Below are 22,456 nucleotides of genomic sequence, written 5' to 3'. Positions count from 1 at the left end.
CTTGAGAACAGAGATCAAATTTTTGCTTGCATCTTCAGATGTAGCCTCCCGGTGCAATTGCAGGAAGTCATCTTGGAAGCTCCCTTATAGTAAATGCCTTCCTAATTGCTTTACCTTTTGTGTAAATTCATGTATGTGCAGGCAGTCCCTGGGTTGTGAACAGGTTCGGTTCTTTAGTGCATTCACAAGCCAGAACATGATGCAGGACAATATACAACAGTTGTTAATTAGTACAGGAAATGTTCATGTAGTGACCTTTAAAATTACACCCCTGTATGGGACTATGTTTGTGGGTATGACATTTGTAAATCAGAGACCTCTGTCCAAGGATATTCAAATCCCTTTGAATATTCAACAATTATTCACTATTTGAAAAGAAATACTGCTTTCTATTCTGCTTACCAGAGTGAATAACCCCATACTACCTCCCACGTTCACTATGCCACATTCTTATCCACTCACTTACCTCTTTGCAGGCTCCTTGTGTCCACTTCTTAAAAACTACTTTTTGTTTAGATTTCTTGCTGATTTTGTCTCATTTTATTTCTATTTATCAAGTTTTCATCTTCCTTTGGATTTTAAGAACACTCCCAATTCACAGATTCGCTTCTCTCTTGAAAACATTGATAAGCTGCTTCTTCTAATCTCATACTTCAGGGAGTACTGTGTACAGTTCTGGTCACCCTGATGTACAAAGGATGTTATTAAATGTTAAGGGCTCAGAAAAGATTTAACAGGCTGTTGCCAGGATTGGAGGGTTTGAGTTATAAGGAGAGACGAGGACTTTTTTCATGGCAGCCTAGGATGTTAAGGGATGAACTTATAATTTTATACATTTCTAAGGGGCATAGATAAAGTGAATAGCAAAAGACTGTTCCCTAGAGTGGGGGAGTCCAAAACTAGAGGGAATATTTTTAAGGCGAGAGCAGAAAGGTTTAAAGGGAGCTTGAGGGGCAGCTTTTTCTCGCACAGGTTGTATATGCGATGAACTGCCGGGGAAGTGGTAGAAGCAGGTACAGTTAGAACATTTAAAAGACATTTGGTTAAGAATATGATTAGGAAAGGTTTAGTTTAGTCTGGGAAACTTGGTCAGCATGAATAAGTTAGGTCAAAGGGTCTGTTTCCATACTATACTAATTTTTATTTCACACAGACCATGATTTAATTTCTTGTTAGAAAATCTTTGCAAATTATAAATATATCTTTAAATATTTGCAATTGTTTGCCTACTGAAATATCTTTTAATATGATTTACCAATCTTGTCCTCAAACATGGCTTTATTTTAGGTTTGTTTCTTATTTCAGACTTGAATGTCTTTCCCTTAGAATTTCACATTAAGTACATCATATCATTGCTGTTCCCCAGCGGGGTCCCTCACAGGGGTTGTTAATTAACTCTTTCTCATTACACAAACAAGATCTGAAATGGCCTCTTCCTTGGTTGGTTCCGTTATCCATGATTAGAAACTCGTCTATTATGCATTCTGAACTAGTCCTCCAAATTACAATTATCATCCATACAATATGAAGATTAATGTCCCCTTGATTGTTGCATTATTTTTGTTATAAGTTCCCCTTATTTCATGAGTAATACGAACAATAGAACACTGATTATCTTTAAATTACTCGCACCAATATTTTCTGCCATCTGTTATTCCTACCCGCAAACTTACCACTAATATTTTCTCATTTTCCAAGGCCAGGTTCTTCATCACTACAGTTGTCACATTCATCATTCCCATGATCTCCCCAACTCATTTTCCGCTTTTACGAATTTTCTGCTAGCTTGGGATACTTATTTCCAAAATTTGGTTGCAATGTTTGTAGTGGCTATTGGATTAAACTCGTTCATTTGTGCTGTTACCTATCTCTCAAAAATGAATGAAGTGCTCCCAAAAAAAGTCCTTTGATTTGGACTTTTCTCCCCTTTTCCTTGACTTGACCTTATTTAGAAATGCAATATTGCTGTCCAACTCGCTATCCTTTGCTTTGTCATGTTCTGAGTACCTTCACCCAGTCCTTTAGACTGCCTTGTTCTTGACTTTTGTTAGGTTTCTAAACAGTTTCTAAACACCCACGTGAATCCTCCGCCCACCCTGACCCATACCACCTCAACCTTTAATTGAGGCTCTAGGTAGAGCTTTATATGATTTATCAGGATATTGGCTCCAACTCTGTTTATATTAAGCCCATCTCAAAATAATAACTGCTCTTTCCTCAATGCTGCGGTGTCCCTTGGACTGAAATGCTATCTCTTGTACCAACCTTCAAATCCTGCCTTGAGCTCTGATCTGATGCGGTGCATTAATATAGAACTTTAGATAGCCTCGTGATCTCCCACAGCTGAAGGAGTTTGAGTCCTGGACTAGCTCCCATGAACAGCAGTGTGACGATAACCAGAAAATGTTGCAGAGGATCAGAATAACTGGGGAGAATCACCTTGCTCCTCTCCAATGTATTTCCACCTACCGTCACCCTGAGCAGCAACTGAGTCAAAGTTAGCATCTCACCCAAAAGTCAGTACTGCAGTTCTGTTGTCAGAATTCTTCCCAATTCTGTGAAGTTTCTTCAGAACTTTCTAACTTGGAGGCAAGAGTATCTTGTGTCTATCCACCATTGATCGCTTCAGTACCTGTAGTTGTTGTAGAATGCTATTATTTTGGCTTATGGTGGTTGCAGAAGTGTAGCTGGCTAAGCACCAGTTCACTTCTTTAATTGTTCTGCTTTCCTCTCTGAAAGTTCTTACTGTGATTTTAGTTCCATTGGTTCCACATTGTTTGAGCCACTTTTTGCCAAAATGCCCCTCTGCAAGCTGGACGCTGAGGATTGCTGAGTTATTCAACTCAACTAGCATCCATGTGTGTGAAGAAACCAGCAGGAACTGTGGATGCTGCAACAGAAGTTGCTGGAAAAGCTCAGCAGCTCTGGTAGCATCTGTGAGGAGAGGTCAGAGTTAACGTTTTGTGACCATTGACCCTTCCTCAGCACTGAACCAAATGCATATGCCTATTTGAATCAAGTATTTGGCCAGGCATTATGCATGAGAATTCCTCTGGCTCTCCAAGTGTGATCAGTTGAGTTCACATAAGACAGATGTTGAATGAAGGACCTTGTAACTGAACCCCAACCCCCCCCGCCCCCCACCCCCATTAATCACTGGAGACACAAGGGAGCTGTTCGTTTCTCTTCGGAAAGATATTGTTAAACTTGAAAGGTTGCAGAAAAGATTTACAGGGATGTTGCAAGGATTGGAGGGTTTGAGCTATAGGGAGAGGCTATTCTCCCTGGAGTGTCAGAGGCTCAGGGGTGACCTCAGAGGTTTATAAAATCATGAGGGGTATGGATAGGATGAATGGGGCAGGGGAGTCCAAAACTTGAGGGCATTGGTTTAAGGTGAGAGGGGAAGGAATTGAAGGGGATCTGAGGGGATTTTTTTTTACAGAGGGTGGTGCATGTATGGAACAAGCTGCCAGAGGAACTGGTGGAGGCTGTTACAATCACAATATTGAAAAGGCATTTGGATGGGTATATGGAAGAGTTTAAAGGGATATGGGCTGGCAAATAGGGTGAGATTAATTTAGGATATCTGGTTGGCATGGACAGGTTGGACCAAAGGATCTGTTTCCATGCTATACAACACTATGAATCTGATTCTTTCTCTGTCCCTGTTTTTCTTTTGGAGCCATTCCCTATCCTCTACTTTCATAGGTGTCCTGACTGTCAGAACCTCGGAGATTAATTTTGAGAGATTACTGCTTAACAATGAACTTCTGTCTGGTGCCTCCACTCTTTCCCCATTGGGGCTAAATCAAGGACCAACAGAGAAAAGGATCCCAAATTGGAAATGAGATTTATAGTTTTTTATTCATTCATGGGATGAGAGCATTGTTCATTAGGCCAGCATTTATTGTCCATCTCTAACAGCCCAGAGGGCAATCAAGAGTCAACCACATTGCTGTGGTCTGGACTCATGTGTAGGCCAGACCAGTTTCCTTCCCTAATGGGCATTAGTGAACCAGATGGATTTTTCCAACAATTGGCCATGGATTCAGAGTCATCATTAGACTCTTAATTCCAGGTTTGTATTGAATTCAACTTCCACCATCTGCCTATGTGGAATTTGAACCTGTGTCCCCAGGACATTACCTGGCTTTCTGGATTAAAACTCCGTTAATAACACCACATGGCCTGCACCTCCTCCATTCTGCTTGGTAGGTGTATTAAACGCCTTGTTTCCAAGCATGAATTCAATATTACAGATTATCTAGGACTTGGCAAGTTTATGGGAGGGTCGGAATTGGGGACAAATGAGATTTGAAGAAAGAACAAGACAACTGGAAATCATCCTAATTCACTACCCAGAGAGCTGTGCCATTGTCTATTCACAACAAAGACTAATCAATTTCTAGATATTAAAGAACATGGGAATATGTGAGTGAGAAGATCAGCCATGATCTTGTTGATTGGTGGAGAGGACTCCAAGTGAGTTTATTGCGTTCCTATTTAATCTGATACCAAGGTGGCCCTGACTGCTGGGAAAGCACAGGACTTCACCAAGCAGCTTAAGTGCGTTTTGCCATACAGAGCATATGTTCCTTTTGGACGTGTCTCAAGTTGCCAGTGTTTAAGGCTTAGGTCACCCATCTCCACTTCCTTGAATGTGTCCATTTAGATGGGACTAGTGCCCCTTTTGTTGGGCTGCTGCCTTACCCATGCTGTAGGAAAAAAATTGACCACCATCTCCATGCGATTAGGACCAAAAGCTTGGCCAAAAGAGCTTCAAGGAGTGTGTTCCTTGGCTGCCGTTTTGAATCTGACACACTCTGGCTATCAGCAATCTCTCGTGGCAGCACAGTTGTTTATTTTGGACATCACCTTCTGCAAGTCTGGCTTCTTTACCCCATGTGGTTCTAGACCTGAGACTTATATATTCTTCTTCGTTTTTGTGTGGGTTGTACATGGTCCAGAAAACATAGAATCTTAGCAGAAACTGTTTTTTTATTAGTTTGATACTTGGGTACATTCCACAAAAGTGACTGCTCGAGTGCCATTGTTTTTTCTGGAAAGTCCCAGAGAGGAAGAGTTTACTCGGAGGACATAAGTGATGACACATCTACACTGTGTGTTTTAATGTTAAAACAAGGGAATTTACGTGCAAAAATGGACAGAGAAATAAAGTAGACTACAGAGGACAAGATTGATTCAATGATGTCAGGTTGGCGGGTGGTTTAGCCAAGAAATAGCTGCTGATTTTGTTTTGTGCTGCCAAGAAATCGGACGTAAAATCCTCATTCTTGTTTGCAATCCCTCAATAGATTGAGCACCCCCTTGCATCTGTAACCACCTTCAGCTCAGCCTGAACAGTTCATCACTCTTCCCGTTCTGGTCTGATTGCTAGCTGTGATTCTCTTGCAGTTGGTGAGTATGCCTTCAGAAGTCAAAATTCCAAAACCTTGAATTTTGTCTCCTAACCCTCTTCCTCCTCCAAGGCTCATCTTGTAGTCTCCCTCTTCTTATGAAACCTTTGGCCCTCCGTCTGAATGACTTTAGTTCTAATTTTGTCCAATCATGTGAAGGCTTTTGGAATATTTCACCCTGATGAAGTTGCTGTTTGAAATAATAAATGTTAAATATACAGAAAGGAGTCAAATGGATTTAACCAGGGTTTCAGAGATTAGTGACAAATGCTTATGAGATCGCTACTGGGATGAAGGAGGAGGGAACAGATTTGGACATGAAAGTCTCGAGGGGCCTGTGAGGAGACGCTGAGGCATGGTATTGAATAAGTTTGACGGTGATTCTGTGTGTTGAGAGCCTAGGAAATGAGCAAATACAACTATTCAAGGTGAGTGCTTTTCGGAAACATTGAAGTTTCTAGAGAGCAGATGCTTGGAAGGAAGGGATTTGATTAATGTCAAAGTGGAAAGGATTTGGACCAAGCTTTTGTGTCCAGGAGGCAGTCTGGATGAATGTTTAACAGATATTTCTGAGAAATGACAAGTTAGGGCGTTTGAGGTTGAGTTCTGGGATATACAAAGTAAAGCTTTCACATGGTCAAGTTAAGGCTAAGTTAGCAACAACTCACCATTGGGACTAGCTGATTATGGAGAAAGCATCAGTGAATTTGGATAAAATAAGAGGCATACCTGAATGTTGCAATATATGTTGGATTCGGATAGAATGTTGTAATATTTGTTCGCAACATGGACCTGAGCTCTGGTGCCCAGTGTGTGAACAATCTTTTCTCAGCCTTAAAATCATGGTTTGAATTCAATCTGGCTGGTGAGAAAGAGATCCTCTTATCTGAGTGAGATGTGTTTAGCTGGATTTCAGCCCCAGATGAGTGCTCACCAATATTAAATGGATCCCAAGCCCAGGTGGTGAAATGTGAATCTCAACACACATCCTTTTTGATTGTCAGTTTATTTATAGAGTCAGTATTCAATGTCTTCGGCTCCTGCCCACCAACTCTGTTTTCGTAATCTGTCTTTATACCCTTCCTTTTTTGTGTGTAAACCATAATCCGATAACCTTATGCCAGCCCTTAAGGGACACTGTAAAGAAAACAAAACTGAAACCTAAGCTATAAGATTAAAATAGTTTCGGGTGGTGACTATGAACTCTAGCTGCTGTAGGGCTCACTGGTTGCAGAGGGCCTTGAGCATCGATATTTCTGTATAAGTACTCAAGACACTTAGTACAGTCGAAGCAGGTCGATTATTTCTATCAGCACCCCATTAACGGTAGCCCTGCCTTTTACAGGCCACTTTTTTTTTTAATGCTCCTGCCTCCATACACTCGTTTGTTTGTTTTGTCAGTTCTGTAGATCTGAAGTAATCTGTAAGTTGGACTGGTCAAGGATGACAGATTTCCTTCTCTTTGAGAACAATAAGTGAACCAGATGGGGTTTAATAACAACCGATAATGGTGCTATAGTCACCATCACTTAAAGTAGCTTTCGATTTAAATGTTATTGATTGCATTCAAATTGCACCATGTTCATTGATGGGATTTGAACGTGTGAATAAAATGTTAGCCAGTGCAGCAACCCTATCACTGTACACCACTGTTTACCTGAACTGCTGAGACTTGTCAGAATATCTGTCTGTCATAATTGGAGCAATGAAGGTCAGAAGTTTTTTTTAAGGTGGATGTGTGGGGGAAATTATTACCAATGACACAATTAGTGGAAGTTTTCTACCATGAGAGATTTTAAACCAATTCTACCTACTCCCCTTGCCAACCCACTTCACTAAATTGATGACACTACTTCCGAAAACAAGTTAACCCAATGCCTAAAATACTGGAAACAGTCAGCAGTTCAGAATATCAACGCAGTAGAGTTAGCATTTGAGGTTGGTGACCTTGCCTCTGAATACAAGGAGCAGTGTGAGCCTGGTATATTGGTTACCAAATGTTAAGCTCTGCGATTCTGTTTCCTCCTTCTCCTCCTCCCATATTACTGGCCAAGGGTACAAAGCCAAACTGTCCCTGTCCTGGCTGTGATCATGCAAATCTGAGACTGAACCTGATACTGAAAGCAGCTCAGTTCAAAAGTTGAACGCCTCAATGTTTTTCTTTAAAATGAAATTGTCAGCTTGAGTAGAATTCATTTATCACTAAATGATGTGAAACCTCTGCGTGTATCCCAACTCTCTCAACAACCCCTCGCTACTGTTATTTGTGATCAGGTAGTCTTAAGTTTTTATTCTTATTTGTTCATGGGTTGAGGGAATCTGGGCCAGCATTTATTGCCCATCCCTAATTGCCCTGAGAGTCAACTAAATTGCTGTGTGTCTGGAGTCACGCGTAGGCCAGACCAGTAGGATGGCAGTTTCCTTCCCTATAGGATATGAGTGAACCAGATGGGCTTTTGTGACAATCGGCAATGGATTTCATGATCATCATTAGACTCTTAATTCCAGATTTTTGTTAAATTCAACTTTGATCATCTGCACTGGCAAGATTCAAGCCTGGGTCCCCAGAACATTTCCTGGGCCTCTGAATTAATAGTCCAGTGATAATACCACGATGTCAGAGTTTATCTTCTTAAATATCTTCATGACTTCACTCCTTTTCCTATCTCTCTGACCTCATTCAGCCTTACAACGCTCCGATGTCTGGATGTGACTCCATTCTTAGCCTCTTAAATAACCTTTAATCTCTCTGCCATTGGCAGCTGTGCTTTCCGTTCTTGTCAAATCTTGAAATCATTTCAATGCTACACCTTGGGACAGTTCATTATATACATATTGCAGCAATGCAGCTCGTTTAAATTAATAGTGGTTGAGAATTGGTTAGCTTGATCGAATCCAGGGAAAGTCCTGGCTGTTTTATTCCTCCTTGGTTTTATTTCTTTTGGATTTGCCAGGCTGTGATGTGAAAGCCTGATTATTAATGAAAGCTTCTTCTGTGCCCTGATGTCTGTGAACAGAAATATTTTTAACAGGTAAAATGGACAGAAAACAAAAAAAATTTACTACTTGGGATTGCCAAGTTTTTATAGCAGTTCCGTCGAGTGTGTGTGCGAGTGTCCGAGTGTGTGAGAATCAAACCTCTGAGAGGCGTTGTTAGACACACCAGTGCAAAGACACCCTCACTGTACAATGGGTTTTTAAACTCCTAGAGCAGATGTAATGGTGTGGTATGTTTCATTGGGTAAGGGCTGTGTTCAATTTGGTCACACAGAGCGGGAGGGTCTGTGCAATCACGCCTAGTCTGTACAAGGCTAGTAGATCTTGACAGGTTCAGCAGGATTTGCTCCTGATACTTAAGTCTCCAACAGGCTAATGGCCAAGGTTAGTACGAGGGCCGCACTGTCAGAGGAACTCTTCCGAGGCTGAGAAACAGCACACGGCCACCTGCTCGACCTCCCAAGTGGCCTCGAGAGCGACCATGGTTCTATCTGAAAGAACAAAATCTCTTCAGTGACTTGGATAGACTGGGACTTTTTTTCACTGGAGCTTAGCAGGTTGAGGGGTGACCGTTATTAAGGTTTGTAAAATCATGAGGACTGTAGATAAGGTGAATGGCAGTGTCTTTTCCTTAGGGTTGTGGAATTTGAAGACCAGGAGGCATAGTTTTAAGGTGAGATGAGAAAGATTTTAAAAAGGACAGGAAGGGAAACATTTTTACACAGTGGTTCATGAGTGGAATGAACTTCCAGAAGAAGTCGTGCATGTGGGTTACAATGCTTAAAAGACATTTGGAGAAGTACATGAATAAGAACCATTTTAAGGGATATGAGCCCAAGGACAGGCAGATCAGACTAGTTTAATTAGAGATTATGGTCAGTGTGGTCTGGTTGAACTGAAAGGTCTGTTTCTATGCTGTATGACTGTGACTTGACAAATATTTACCTTCAATCAGCCTGATTATAACATAGCTGTTTGTGGGATCTTGCTGTGCAAAATTTGACTACTGCATTTTCTACGGTACAACAGTGGCTTCTCTTCAAAGAACTTGGGCTGCTTTAAAACATCCTAAGGCCATTAAAAAGGCACTATTTGCTGTCTCTATCTCTCTTTTATTCTGAAACTAAATTTACCTGAAAGAGCAGTTGATGTTTTATCTTTTTAATTCCAGTGAGTTATATGGAAAGCTTGTAAATCTTTGCTGTGATTAAATCTGATTAAAAATTGTTGCATAGGGGTCAGGTTTTGCATTATCCAACTATTTGAAGTCGACTCGCAAACGTGCATGAAGACTTGCACACCAGTGCTGGAGGTGAAGTATTCCCAATGGGTCTGATTAGGATTTGTACTTAGTATTTCTAATGACTGAACCTTGTGCAGCCATCCCTCACTACCCTTATTATATCTGTTTGAAACACTGCTATCTGAATCTCCTCCAGCTTCAGCCTGTCTCCCAGTTATATTTATCTTTGGGTGGCCTGTGCTTATTGTTTCGAAAATCTCTCTGTACTGATCCTGCTGTATTTTGGAAATTGTGTGTGCATATTTGAACTGTTCGTTCCCCCCTCTCTTTGCATTATCCTTTTCTCTTCCCTCGTTGCTGTCTGCTCCCTTACTGAAAGTCTTGTGGTCTTCTAGGGTTTCCTTCCCAGATCCATCTCTGTACCCTAACCCTGTATCCCTGCATATCTTGTAGCCAGCTTGGCCTGCACATTCCTGGACACTGTGGGCAATTTAGCATGGCCAATCCACCTAAACTGTGCATCATTGGGGTGAGGGAGGAGGCCATGCAAATGCAAAGTCAGCTGAGGCTGGAATCAAACCTGATTCCCTGGCACTGTGAGGCTAGTGCTAACCTCTGAGCCACCGTGCTGCCCTAATGGCAGATGACAATGGCAGATTGTCACTTGCTGTGTTTCTCATTTTAGAGCAGTAACTAACTTAGAAACATAATTGACTATAGAGCAGAGTGTGACATCCTTACATTGGCAACACTGCTACGTAAATGCACATCTGTATACATCAGTGTTGTGACAATTGGATAATATTCTTGCTCAGTTTTCAAGGTCCAATCACAAACTGTGAAGTGACCATTTCTCACTGAGATCTGAAAACATTTCTGGTGATTACAAGGTGTAGAGCTGGATGAAAGCAGCAGGCCAAGCAGCATCAGAGGAGTAGGAAAGCTGATGTCTCAGGCCTAGCCACTTCTTCAGAAGTTGGGGAGGGGAAGGGGGTTTTGAAATAAGTAGGGGAGAGGGGGGAGGGGGATAGAAGATGGATAGAGGAGAAGATAGCTGGAGAGGAGACAAACAGGTCAAAGAGGTGGGGATGGAGCCAGTAAAGGTGAGTGTAGTTGGGGAGTTAGGGAGGAGTTAGGTCAGTCCATGGAGGACGGACAGGTCAAGAGGGTGGGATGAGGTTAGTAGGCAGGAGATTGGGGTGGGGCTTGAGGTGGGAGGAGGGGACAGGTGGGAGGAAGGACAGATTAGGGAGGCGGGGGCGAGCTGGGTTGGTTTTGGGATGCAGTTGGGGGAGGGAAGATTTTGAAGCTTGTGAAGTCCGCATTGATACCATTGGGCTGCAAGGCTCCCAAGCGGAATATGAGTTGCTGTTCCTGCAACCGTCAGGTGGCATCATTGTGGCACTGCAGGAGGCCCAGGATGGATATGTCGTCTGATGAATGGGAGGGGGGAGTTGAAATGGTTCGCGACTGGGAGGTGCAGTTGTTCAGTGCAAACCGAGTGTAGATGTTGTGCAAAGTGGTCCCCAAGCCTCCACTTGGTTTCCCCAATGTAGAGGAAGCCACAACGGGTACAGTGGATACAGTATACCACATTGGCAGATGTGCAGGTGAACATCTGCTTGATATGGAAGGTCATCATGGGGCCCGGGATAGGGGTGAGGGAGGAGGTGTGGGGGCAGGGGTAGCACTTCCTGCGGTTGCGGGGAAAAGTGCCAGGTGTGGTGGGGCTGGAGGGGAGTGTGGAATGGACAAGGAAGTCGCTGAGAGAGTGGTCCCACTGGAAAGCAGACAAGGGTGGGGACGGAAAAATGTCTTTGGTGGGGTCGGATTGCAGATGGTGAAGTTTTGGAGGATGATGCATTGGATCCGGAGGTTGATGGGATGGTATATGAGGGCGAGGGGGATTCTGTTTTGGTTTGTTTTTGCCGGGAGGGGGTGTGAGGGATGGGTTGCGGGAAATGTGGGAGACATGGTTGAGGGCATTCTCAACTACTGAGTGGGGAAGTTGTGGTCCTTGAAAAACGACATCTGAGATGTTCGGGAGTGGAATGCTTCATCCTGGGAGCAGATGCGGCGGAGGCGAAGGAGTTTGGAGTAGGGGATGGCAGTTTTTTTTGCAGGAAGGTGGGTGGGAGGAGGTGTATTCTGGGTAGCTGTGGAAGTCGGTGGGCTTGAAATAGATATCAGTTTCCAGGTGGTTGCCAGAGATGGAAACAGAGAGGTCCAGGAAGGAGAGAGAGAGGTATCAGAGATGGTCCAGGTGAACTTAAGGTTGCGGTGAAAGTGTTGGTATCGTGGATGAACTGTTCGAGCTCTTTGTGGGAGCACGAGGCGGTGTCAATACGGTCATCGATGTAACGGAGGAAGAGGTGGGGTTTCGGGCCAGTGTGCCCACATGGGCCCAAGCTCTGCCTGCACCTTGGTAAGTTACGAGGAACAATCCCTCTTCCATAGAAACCACCTCCTACCGCCCCATTGGTCATAATCCCAAACCCCGACCACCAAACCATCCACAAAGTCATCACTTCAGGTGACCTCGTACCACCCGCTTCTATCTCCTTCCCAAAATCCACAAACTTGACTGCCCTGGTTGACCCATTGTCTCTGCCTGGCCCTGTCCCACCGAACTTATCTCGACTCTATTTTCACTTCCTTGGTCTAGGAACTGCCTACCTACATCCATTACACCACTCGCCCTCCTCCTCCTCCAAAAGTTCCAATTCCCAGGTCCCCAACATCTTATCTTTACCATGGACGCCCAGTCCCTATACACTTGCATTCCCCATGCAGATCGCTTCAAGGCCCTCCGCTTCTTCCTGTCCCACAGGCCCGACCAGTCCTCCTCCATCAACACTCTCATCCGCCTAGCCGAAGTCGTCTTCACCTTCAACAACTTCTCTTTCAATTCGTCCCACTTTCTACAGACAAACGGGGTGGTCATGGGCACTCGCAAGGGCCCGAGCTATGCCTGCCTCTTTGTAGGCTATGTGGAACAATCCCTCTTCCGTAGAATCTCCCACCACAACATTTCTGGGGAATTTGAGCTACCGTACCGAAGCCCAACATATCTTCTTCAGTATGTGTTGTATAGAAATAGTCTATCCAAGGCCTTCCTGAACCATAGCAAAATTTGGTCCCCTTTCCATCCAAAGGTTAGAATATATAGAAAGGCTAACATTCAATTAACCTTTTAAATCAATTCTGTGACAGGTCAGGTACAAACATAAGACAATTAGAAAGGTTGGTGGCAACCAAATTTTTCAATGCTGTTTGATTTGATTGCAATCAATAATGTGAGCCTCTCAGTGCATCTGATTTTATTTTTCTTTCATTCATGGGGTGAAGGCATCACTGGCTCAGCAGCATTTATCGTCCATCCCTAATTACCCAGACGGCAGTTAACAGTCAACCACTTTGCTGTGGGTCTGGAATCACATGTAGGCCAGGCCAGGTGAGGATGGCAGTTTCCTTCCCTAAAGGACATGAGTGAACCAGATGGGTTTTTCCAACAATCGACAGTGGATTCATGGTCATTGTTAGATTCTTAATTCCAGATATTCATTAAATTCAAATTCCACCATCTGCCATGGCAGGATTCGAACGTTTGTTCCCAGAATATTATCTGGGTCTCTGGATTACCAGTCCAGCGATTTAATACCTCTGAGCCATCGCCTCCCCCAACAGCTTACAAAGTGTATAAATCAGAAAGTAGAACTCAGCCGAGTGCAGTGCAGGTTTTGAATATTTAGTGGCACGACCTGAGGTGAGATTGTGATCTTAGATTTGCATCCAATTTATTTACAAATTGTATTCGCAATTTGTTGCAATCTGTTCCTGTTCTGGCCAGTGGGCCTTTTCAACACAAGCCATGGAGAAGATCTGCTTTGAAACCCTAGCTGTTATTTCCTACCTGCCAGACGACAATGTGTTGATAAGTCTGAACTTATTAAGCCTCTCACTTAATAGTGTCTTGATGGTTTTCTTCAATTTGAATGTGTTGAAACAAATAGAGAGTTTTTAGTTAGCAAATTGTCACACCATGCAGTGGTTCCAGCATCATTGATCTTCACGAGTCTTCCTACCACCACCTTTCTATGCCCATCTCCAGCTTGGCGCAGGAAACCTCTTAATGGAACCGTAGAAAAAGACCTTCAGATTCTCTCTCGGTGCTTTGCGCCCAATTAAGTGGCTTTGCATTGCTGTAAAAACAAGGTTATCAGGTGGCGCATAGTAAGCTTCTAGGACCACTCAATAATTCATTCTTTGCAGTTGGCTCATTGTGTTGAGTCAGTACCACATCAGTTTATATCTCTCAACTGTTGGTTGGAGGGTAAATATCACAGAATCTCAAAATTGTAACAGCTCAGAAGGAAGCCACTCGAGCCGTCACCTTGTGCTAGTTCTCCGAATGAGCGAGGCACCTAGTGCCGTTTCCCCATTTTCTCCCTGTGACCCTGCACATTCCCCCTCTTCTGATAGTCAATATGATCAATTTATTTGCCAGGGCACCAGGAGAACCCTGTGATCTCCTCATAAGTGTCATGATATTTCAGCAGGTTGCCTTGTCTTATTAGACTCTGCCAGTTGTTAGTTGCTTAAGTAGGGCTAGCATTCTGGCCTCTGAGTCTGAAGTCATAGTGGGCCTACTACCCACAAGCGGATTTTGTGGCATTGAGGCATAGACCAGCCTGAACAGGATTCCACTCTGGCAGCAGAGAAATCCAATGCACTTGAAGTGAGACTCGCATTTTGTAGCACCTTTTCCATCATAGTTTTACTGCACTTTGGACATCCCATCATTCTGAATAAATCATCCAGGACTTGAACCAGACATCTCCAGACCTACTGAGTTTCTCCAACATTCTCTGCTTTTATTTCAGATTTCCAATATTTATGTTTTGCTTTTATAGCTTGTAGTCCCTCCTGTCGTATAGGAAATGTGACAGCCTATTTGCATACAACTAACTCTGTCACAACAATGGCCTAATCAAAAGATAATTTTCATGATTTTGCCTGAAGGATAAATATTAGTCAGAGCACTGGCCCAGCTCTCTCTTCAACATAGTTTTGTAGAAGTCTTATACTCGAGCAGACAGAGGCAACCTTAATGTAATGCCAAATCTTAAAGATGGTGCTTCTAATTGTCCAGTCCTCCCTCATTATTATGTTGGAGCGTTCACCTTGATTGTGCGTCATGTCCCTGGACCAGGACTTGAACCTACGACCTTCAGGTAAGAGTACTGCCTACTAAGCAATGGCAGGCATTCTGAGGAAGGGTCACTCGACCCAAAGCGTTAACTTTGATTTTTCCGCTGATGCTGACGGATCTGCTGAGCTTTTCCCGCAACTTCCATTTTTGTCTCTGATTTACAGCATCCTCTGGTTATTTCGGCTTTTATGAAGCTGTGGGTAGATTGGCAACCCCAGGGGATTGCTTTTGGCATTCTGTTTTAGTTGCTATGGGGCTGGCAAGATGTAGGAGTCAAACAGTTAACCGGCGAGTTTGGGTTAAGTTGGAAGCGACCAGTTTGTGGCACAACATGAATAGCTCTCGGGGTAGCCATGGTTGTTTGTAGAATGAATAGGCTTTACCTGCGTAAAACTGGGAACAATCTGTAGGGCAATAACAATGGCTACGGGTGAGGGTTTTGATTTGTGTCGGAGGTAGGGGAGAGCAAAGGCAATACGAAAGGCAGGGTGGGGAGAGAGAGAAAGAGTCAGATCAGCAAACAGGCCAGTCTGAGGTTAGCTTTCTCATCCCCTGCTGTTGGATATGATTCTACTAACAGGAAGCATTTGATGAATAATCCCGAGTGCAATAATAGCGACACTTAGCCTGTTTTAAATTAATCGGGGAGGCAGTGGGCGTAATTGTAATGCCACTGGCCTAGTAATCTAGAACCTAGTGCTTCTGGTGCCATGGGTTTGAATCCCACCTTAGCAGATGGTGAGATTTGAATCTGATTGTGGGGGGACAAAAAACAACTGGAGCAAAGATATTCAGGTAACTATTGCTAATGTCGTAAAAACTCACCCAGTTCACAGATATCCTTCCCTGTCTGTTCTGGCCTAAATGCTCAGGTTGACATCTAACTGTCATCTGGGAAATTTGGCATGTTTAGTGAGTGCTAGCCCAGCCGGTGAAACTCTTATCCTGTGAAGAAATGTTTCAAAAAATGATAAATGTGGCTCATTTATCCTTCCTAGAAATAATGCCTTCATGTACAGTACAAGGACTTGCTCTCTGCAAACAAAAGGGACATGCTCAACCATTGTGCCTTCTCCCCCCCCCCTCCCCCACCAAATACCCTGGAGCGTGGGGAGGCAATGGTTCCTTTGTTTTCCCTGTGGTTTCTTAGGTTGGACTGAACTGCCCAATCAGCGCACTTTCGTCCTATGGTATGGATGGTTATGATCATATTTAAAGCTGAGCACTCTTGTCTGTCCTGATGAAATGCTGCTGTAGTGTGGCTCTCTTTAACAGTATTCAGTTGGAGACCAGGCACTGCCAAGCTGCTTCAACTTTGTAATGGTCGGGAACTATCTTGCCGGTGGGCTACACGGGGACCTGAGAAAATTCTGAGCTACAGACATCCGATAGTGAAGGGAACAGACCCAATGGCGGAAGGAGAGTATTGACAACAGTGTGGCTTGGTCCCGGTGGATATCTGAATGCTCCTGTTTACAAGTGTCCAAGAGGGAATTGAGTTACAAAGAGGGAGGTCAAGCAAGAAATGTTAAAGATTTCATTACTGCGCTGGAACATAACCTAGGGATTGAAGGCTGAATCTACTCAGTAGGCATCGACATATAAAACAGGTGGTTTCACAATGCTGGCAATCCATTGTGTACTGCAAAAAGGTGGAAGGGAAACAACAGAGATTATGTCAATCAATTAGCGAAAAAGAATTAAGCAACAGTTGGGTCGTTATCTGATAATAGGAGTGAAGCAAGTGGCAAAGACTGGGAGTGGTTTTACAATGTGTCTGGAAAAGCCTCATCCAACGTGAAGAGGGAGGAGTGCTGGGTCGAGTTGTAGCAACTGATACAGGCTCAATGAGGTTAGATGAACATCTGGGAAGAAGCAGCCATGGCACAACTATTACAGTTTCCATGTTAAAAAGCAACTGGGAAAGGTATTTGATTAAAGAGGGGAGGAACAAAACATAATTTTAATCTGAGAGATAATGGAAACATAATCCAGTTAACCTGGAGACAAATCAGTTAGTGATAACCTGCGATCAAGAGACAATATTTCAGGAGAAGGGTTTAGGGTTTCAACTGAACAACTACTTGTTTAAGCTTTATTGGAAAAAGAGACGTAGCAAAAGCTAGGTATTCTTGACTGATGAGGAAAACCAAAGTAAATAGAATGAGGCTGGAAGAGAAATTTGCCAAACATAGGTTTAATACAAAAAAAATGAAGTAACGGAACAAGAGGGAAGCAAAAAGAGATGAGACATAGAATCCCTACAGTGTGGAGGCAGGTCATTCGGCCCATCAGGTCCACACCACCCCTTGAGTGTTCAACCAGACCCACTCCCTACATATTCCTGCATTTCCCACCCTAGATACTATGGGCAATTTAGCCTGGGCAATCCACCTAACCTTCACATCTTTGGACAGTGCGAGGAACACCCAGCAGAAACCCACTCAAACAGGGGGGACGTGCAAACTCCACACAGGCAGTCGCCTGAGGTTGGAGTTGAACCTGGGTCCCTGGCACTGTGAGGTAGCAGTGCTAACCACTGAGCCACCACGTCTCTCATGGGCAGGGTGATGTGAAGCATAAATGACATGATCAAAAGTGTGAGTTTCTAAGGAGGTTAAAAATTGCTGTTGACCAGTAGCCAGCAATCTCCAAGTAGAGACAGATACTGATAGAACATCTAAGGAGGTTTGTTCAGCGTACACAGAGGTTGTTAAAGCATGGACTGCCTAATCGGAAACAGTGGTAGAATTGTAATTAGTAAGGAATGGTGGAAAAGTAATTGTGAAAGGGTATAGTGTGAGAGCTGAGGAACAGGACTGTGTGGATAGCTCTTTCTGAGACTTGAGGGTGGGGGGGGGAGGGCTGGTGGATGGGCAGGAGCAATGAGCTAAGTGACTTTCTCTTTGTAAGCTTGTGGAAAAATATGGACGATATTCGAATGGTGATGCCCCACCAGTAACTTGATTTATGTACTACTTGTGTGTTTAATATTTGAGAAATAATTAAAATGTGAATAATGGCCAATTTGGAATGGAGAGTGACTTGAGCAGTTATCTGTTTAGTAATGGATGCAGTGCTGATCTTTCAAAACAGAAAAGTCTCTGTCTCTCATCCACTTTGGACGAGCTGTCTTTGAACTTTGGAGAAGTTACTCTAAAACATTTTGTTTGCTGCTGGGAGCCAGTTTGACCCATGACCCACGACCCTTATTGAAACTGTGCTTGAGAATGTTGGTGTTAAAAGGTGTCAACACTCTGGCTATTCCCCAGTGACATTTGAGTGCTTGTTATTTTTACAAGTATTTTGGGTTTCTGCTTTAGTCTTGCACTGACCAATTTAGCCTGAAGGGATTTGTATTTTGATATCTTCTGTTGCGATTGTAGCCCCGACATCTATATGTTTATATTCTGGGAAAGTGTGGCTCATACTATTTACTGGTTTAAACATGCTGCCATTTTCTCACACTCCAGCTGTTTCCTTTTTTGTGTGAAGTCATGTTGAGGAGGTTTTGGGTACAATCTTTAGCCTTGCTTGCTATAGGAAGGATAGCTACATTTCGATAAAGATGTCCTGTGGGGAATGTGTTTTGTGTACGACAAATTACGCAATATTTTTTGAAAAAATATATTTCACAATTTTTAAAAGGGCTTGTCGAAATTGTTCAGATTGCCATTACAAAAGTACAATATGGTAATCTTCTTTTCAATACAATGCGTGATGCACTTGAGATGCTTAGTTACACTCTCAGTTCATGTTCTTTGTATAACATATATATTTCATGTCCAGCCTTTCAGTGCAGTGTGCAGGAAAAGGTTAAACACTGGCTGGCTGCACCAGTTAGTCCCTCAGTAAGTAGTTTAGGAGTTAATATCTACTGATTCCACTCACCGGGGTGCCGGGGCGGGGGGGGTGGGGGGGTGGTGGGTGCAGTGCGGTGGGGGAAGAAACCACTAAGGCTTTGTTTTGTGGGGGCAAACAAAGTTACTACCTCCTGAATGTGTGATCCTGAGGTATTTGATCAGCATGGAACTGGGTTTACCAATGATGCTGCCTCTGACCCGGCAGCATATTCATAATCTCTTGCATGAAACTTTGGATAAAAAGTTATTTTAAAGAAAAATTGTTTCACAAAGATAGGTTTTGTTGGCTCAGCCAGCAATTATCCCCTTCTTGAGAAGGCGACAGTGAGCTGCCATCTTTAATTGCTGCAATCTCTGGGTGTAGCAACACCCCGCCCCCCCCCCCCCCCACCCCAAAAGCGCTGTAGGGAGGGAGTTCCAGGATTTTGATCCAGTGATCGTTGCATTGGTGTATGAAAGAGGAATTTGCAGGTGATGGTGCTCTATGCATCCTCTGTGCTTGACTGTCTACGGTAAAAGTCCTGTGTTTCAACAATGCTTGAAGGTACTAGAGTTTATCTTGTAAACAGTACGCACTGCTGCTACTGGGCAGTGAGGTTGAAGGTGATAGGATGCCCATCAAGTGGGTTGTTTTGTTTTGGATGTGTCTAGTGGTCAAGGATCTTTACAGCCTCCCGAAGAGGAGAGAGAAAACTTGAGGTACAAACATATGATATTGCGATGTTGGACAACTTTGCTTTTGCTTTATTTTTGGTTTACATTTTTGCTTTTTATGTCTGTTTTTCTAATGTTGCTATGTGAATTACTGTAAATGGCTAAACATCTTCCTCAAGCCTGTCAACACTGAATCAGGAGTTAGGCTTAAGTCGAGTTCCATTCCAGACATTTGAGTGCACAGTTTTGCTGACACTCCAATACCGTTCCGATAGGATGCTGTTTTTTTTTCAGAAGAGATATTAAATTACAACACCTACTGCCCCTGTAGGTGGAAGTAGCAGTTGCAGAGAAACTAGGGTCTGATAGCATCAACAGAGAGAATCAAACCAAACCCTAAACATTGACTCTACCTCTTTTGTTACATATGCTACCAGACCTGCTGAGTTTCTCCAACTTTGCTTTGTTCTATTTGATCCTAGAGCCCATAGCAATTTGCTTTTATTTCACTAACGGTTCTTTACTGTGAAAAACGGTGGCCTTCTCGCTAGAACCCTGGCCAAAATGTATCCCTCCCTGACATTGAGATCATCGTCATTTTTGGGAGCTGGCTGTATGCAAATTGGTTGCTGTGTCACCCAAAATGCAACAGTTTGGAAATACTTTGGCAGTAAAATGTTTTCAGGCATCCTGCAGATGTAGAAGGTGCTTATAAATTAAAATTTAAAAGAAACATTTCATGCATTGCTGTGGCATGCTTGCCTCCCCTCCTGCACCGTGGAGATGAAAGCCAGTAGAGAGAGAAATGTGAGTGATGTGGGCAGATTCAGATCCCATTTCTACAGGTGTGTGCACTTTTGGACAGTTTAGATTCTTCGAAGTGATTGTCTGTGTAAAGTGCAGATTGAACTGAGCTTAGGATCACTGGAGCTGAACCGATGGGAGTCCTGAGTCGTTTGGCTAGCCCAGGTGTTAATAAAACCCCTTCACAGCCAAAGCATGTAGTTCAGTACCGTATCCCTCCAGAGGCAAGTTACACTGAGCACTAGTTCAGTGCTGCCCTCTTTGTGTTTTGGAAGGTGCCATGTGTGGCATAGTTGAGATGATGCCATGTAGGTACAAATGCCAGCAGTGCCTGTTTTGGTCTTGCTGTTAGTGCGGGTTTTATCACGAAGGAACATAACTATAAATTAAATCTAGCTGTGTCCCCTGGTATGCAGGTTTTAAGGTCCCTTGTTGTACAGATCCTTTGCTGCTTCCTCTTCCCCCTGCCATTGGCTTGCCCAGTGTTTCCCCTCCCCTGATATATTACACGTTTTACAGTTGCCAGCAGAAGACAAACATGCAGTTTCCGGATGATTCTGTGACTGATTTACGGGGATAATATTGTGGACCCTTTGACAAAGTGAAACATATGGCTCTGTTCTATGGAGCTACATTATACTGTTTTTGTAATTCGAGTCCCTTTCGTTCTGCGATGGGTGGGTGTTCTTCACAGGCAGCCGTACTTTGTTCTGTTGCATCTAGTCAATTCTGCCAAGCGCGGCTTCATTCCCTGGCCAGATGGCTGTATATTCATTGAGCCATCAACCAAGAGACTATTAACATTCAGCCTTTGTTCGGGACCCTCTCCACTTGTCGGGTGTTGCTCAGAGCAGAGAGCTGAAATGGCCCTGCTTGTCACATGCGTGAATTGCGAAGACCCTGAGTTACCCTGCAGTGCTGAGCTTTGAACCCAGGCGCCGTGCCGTGAGGGGCTTGTAGGTTGGGAGCCATGTTGGCCCCTTGCCAGACAATTGCCACCCTAGGAGTGTAATGTGGGAAACCTGGGAGCTCCTCTTCCATAAGAGGTCTGAGAAAATAGAGTGAAAAACCTCGAGTATAAAGGGCTTGAAAACTGGGTTGGCATCGTTGGTCACCAGTTGGTAATTACCATAACTTTGTATCGACCTTTTTGGTGCCCTGTGCCATTCTTGTTCAAGGCATATTGTTAGCGATTTCCTAGTTAACAGCTCAAGGTCCCTGGCCTGTCCTCATGTCAACAGAAACTTAGCTCTGCCAAAGTAGAATACACTCTATTGATTTGAATGATTTCTGACCATGGGAAGTGTGTCGGGACAGATCAGGAAGCCTGCAGTTCCATGATGAAGGGAGGGCTTCTAAGCAGATCTATCCTGAAGACCCCCTGATGGGCACCGCCATGGAATAACGGCACCCCATAAAAAGTGGGACTTTGAGGGGCCTAAGCCGTAAATGGAGAGAAACAAAAATGTGCATTCCACTAACTTGCTGCATCTCCTAAAGTACCTGTTACTTAAGAAGCCTTTCACTGACAAGACTGTTTTTCCTAAAAGGATGTTTTCAATAACTTCTTTGTAAAAAGATATATTCTGTTGGTATTACGATGTGGTGCTATCTGTGTGTATGTGGTTATTTTGTCCATAGCCCTTCTGACTGAGCTACCCACCAAATCCCATCTGCCATCTCTTTCTCTCCCTGATAAATCCCGAGGTATTTATCTAGAGTGCAGTGCTAATCCTGCTAAATCCTATCTGGCTAATCATTAACCCTAATAGTTTGAGGAAATGGTGTCTAAAGGGATATTGATAGAAGTTCCACATCAGAGCCTGATGATGCAGGCTAATCTTTGGGAAATGTTTCACAGGTGGACTGAAGGGTTAGAACAAAGTTGTTAGTTGTTAAAACAAATTGTATCTGTTTGGCAGGTCATGTAGCGAGCTTCGTGTGAGAGTGTTCAGTGCTGGAACCGTGACTGGTTCTGATTCAAACTTGATGCAAAGTGGATGAGATTGAGATAGTGTGTCAAACCACAGGCTAGAAAGTGGCACTTGTTATGTGGAGTGGGTTGGGGCGATTACCATACAGGGGATGTTGGATCCAGTCGCCTGTCACTTTAACACACCACCCTGTTCCCTGGCCGACATCTCTGTCTCTGGCTTGCTGCAGTGTTCTAGTGAGGCTCTGCACGAGCTGGAAGAACAGCTCCCCATTTTCCGCTGGGGGACGCTGCAGCCCTCCGGATCCCATATCGATTTGAATAATTTTATGG

The sequence above is a fragment of the Stegostoma tigrinum genome, chromosome 21, assembly GCF_030684315.1.
Source record: "Stegostoma tigrinum isolate sSteTig4 chromosome 21, sSteTig4.hap1, whole genome shotgun sequence".
Classification (NCBI taxonomy): Eukaryota; Metazoa; Chordata; class Chondrichthyes; order Orectolobiformes; family Stegostomatidae; genus Stegostoma; species Stegostoma tigrinum.
This window is presented reverse-complemented; position numbering follows the sequence as displayed.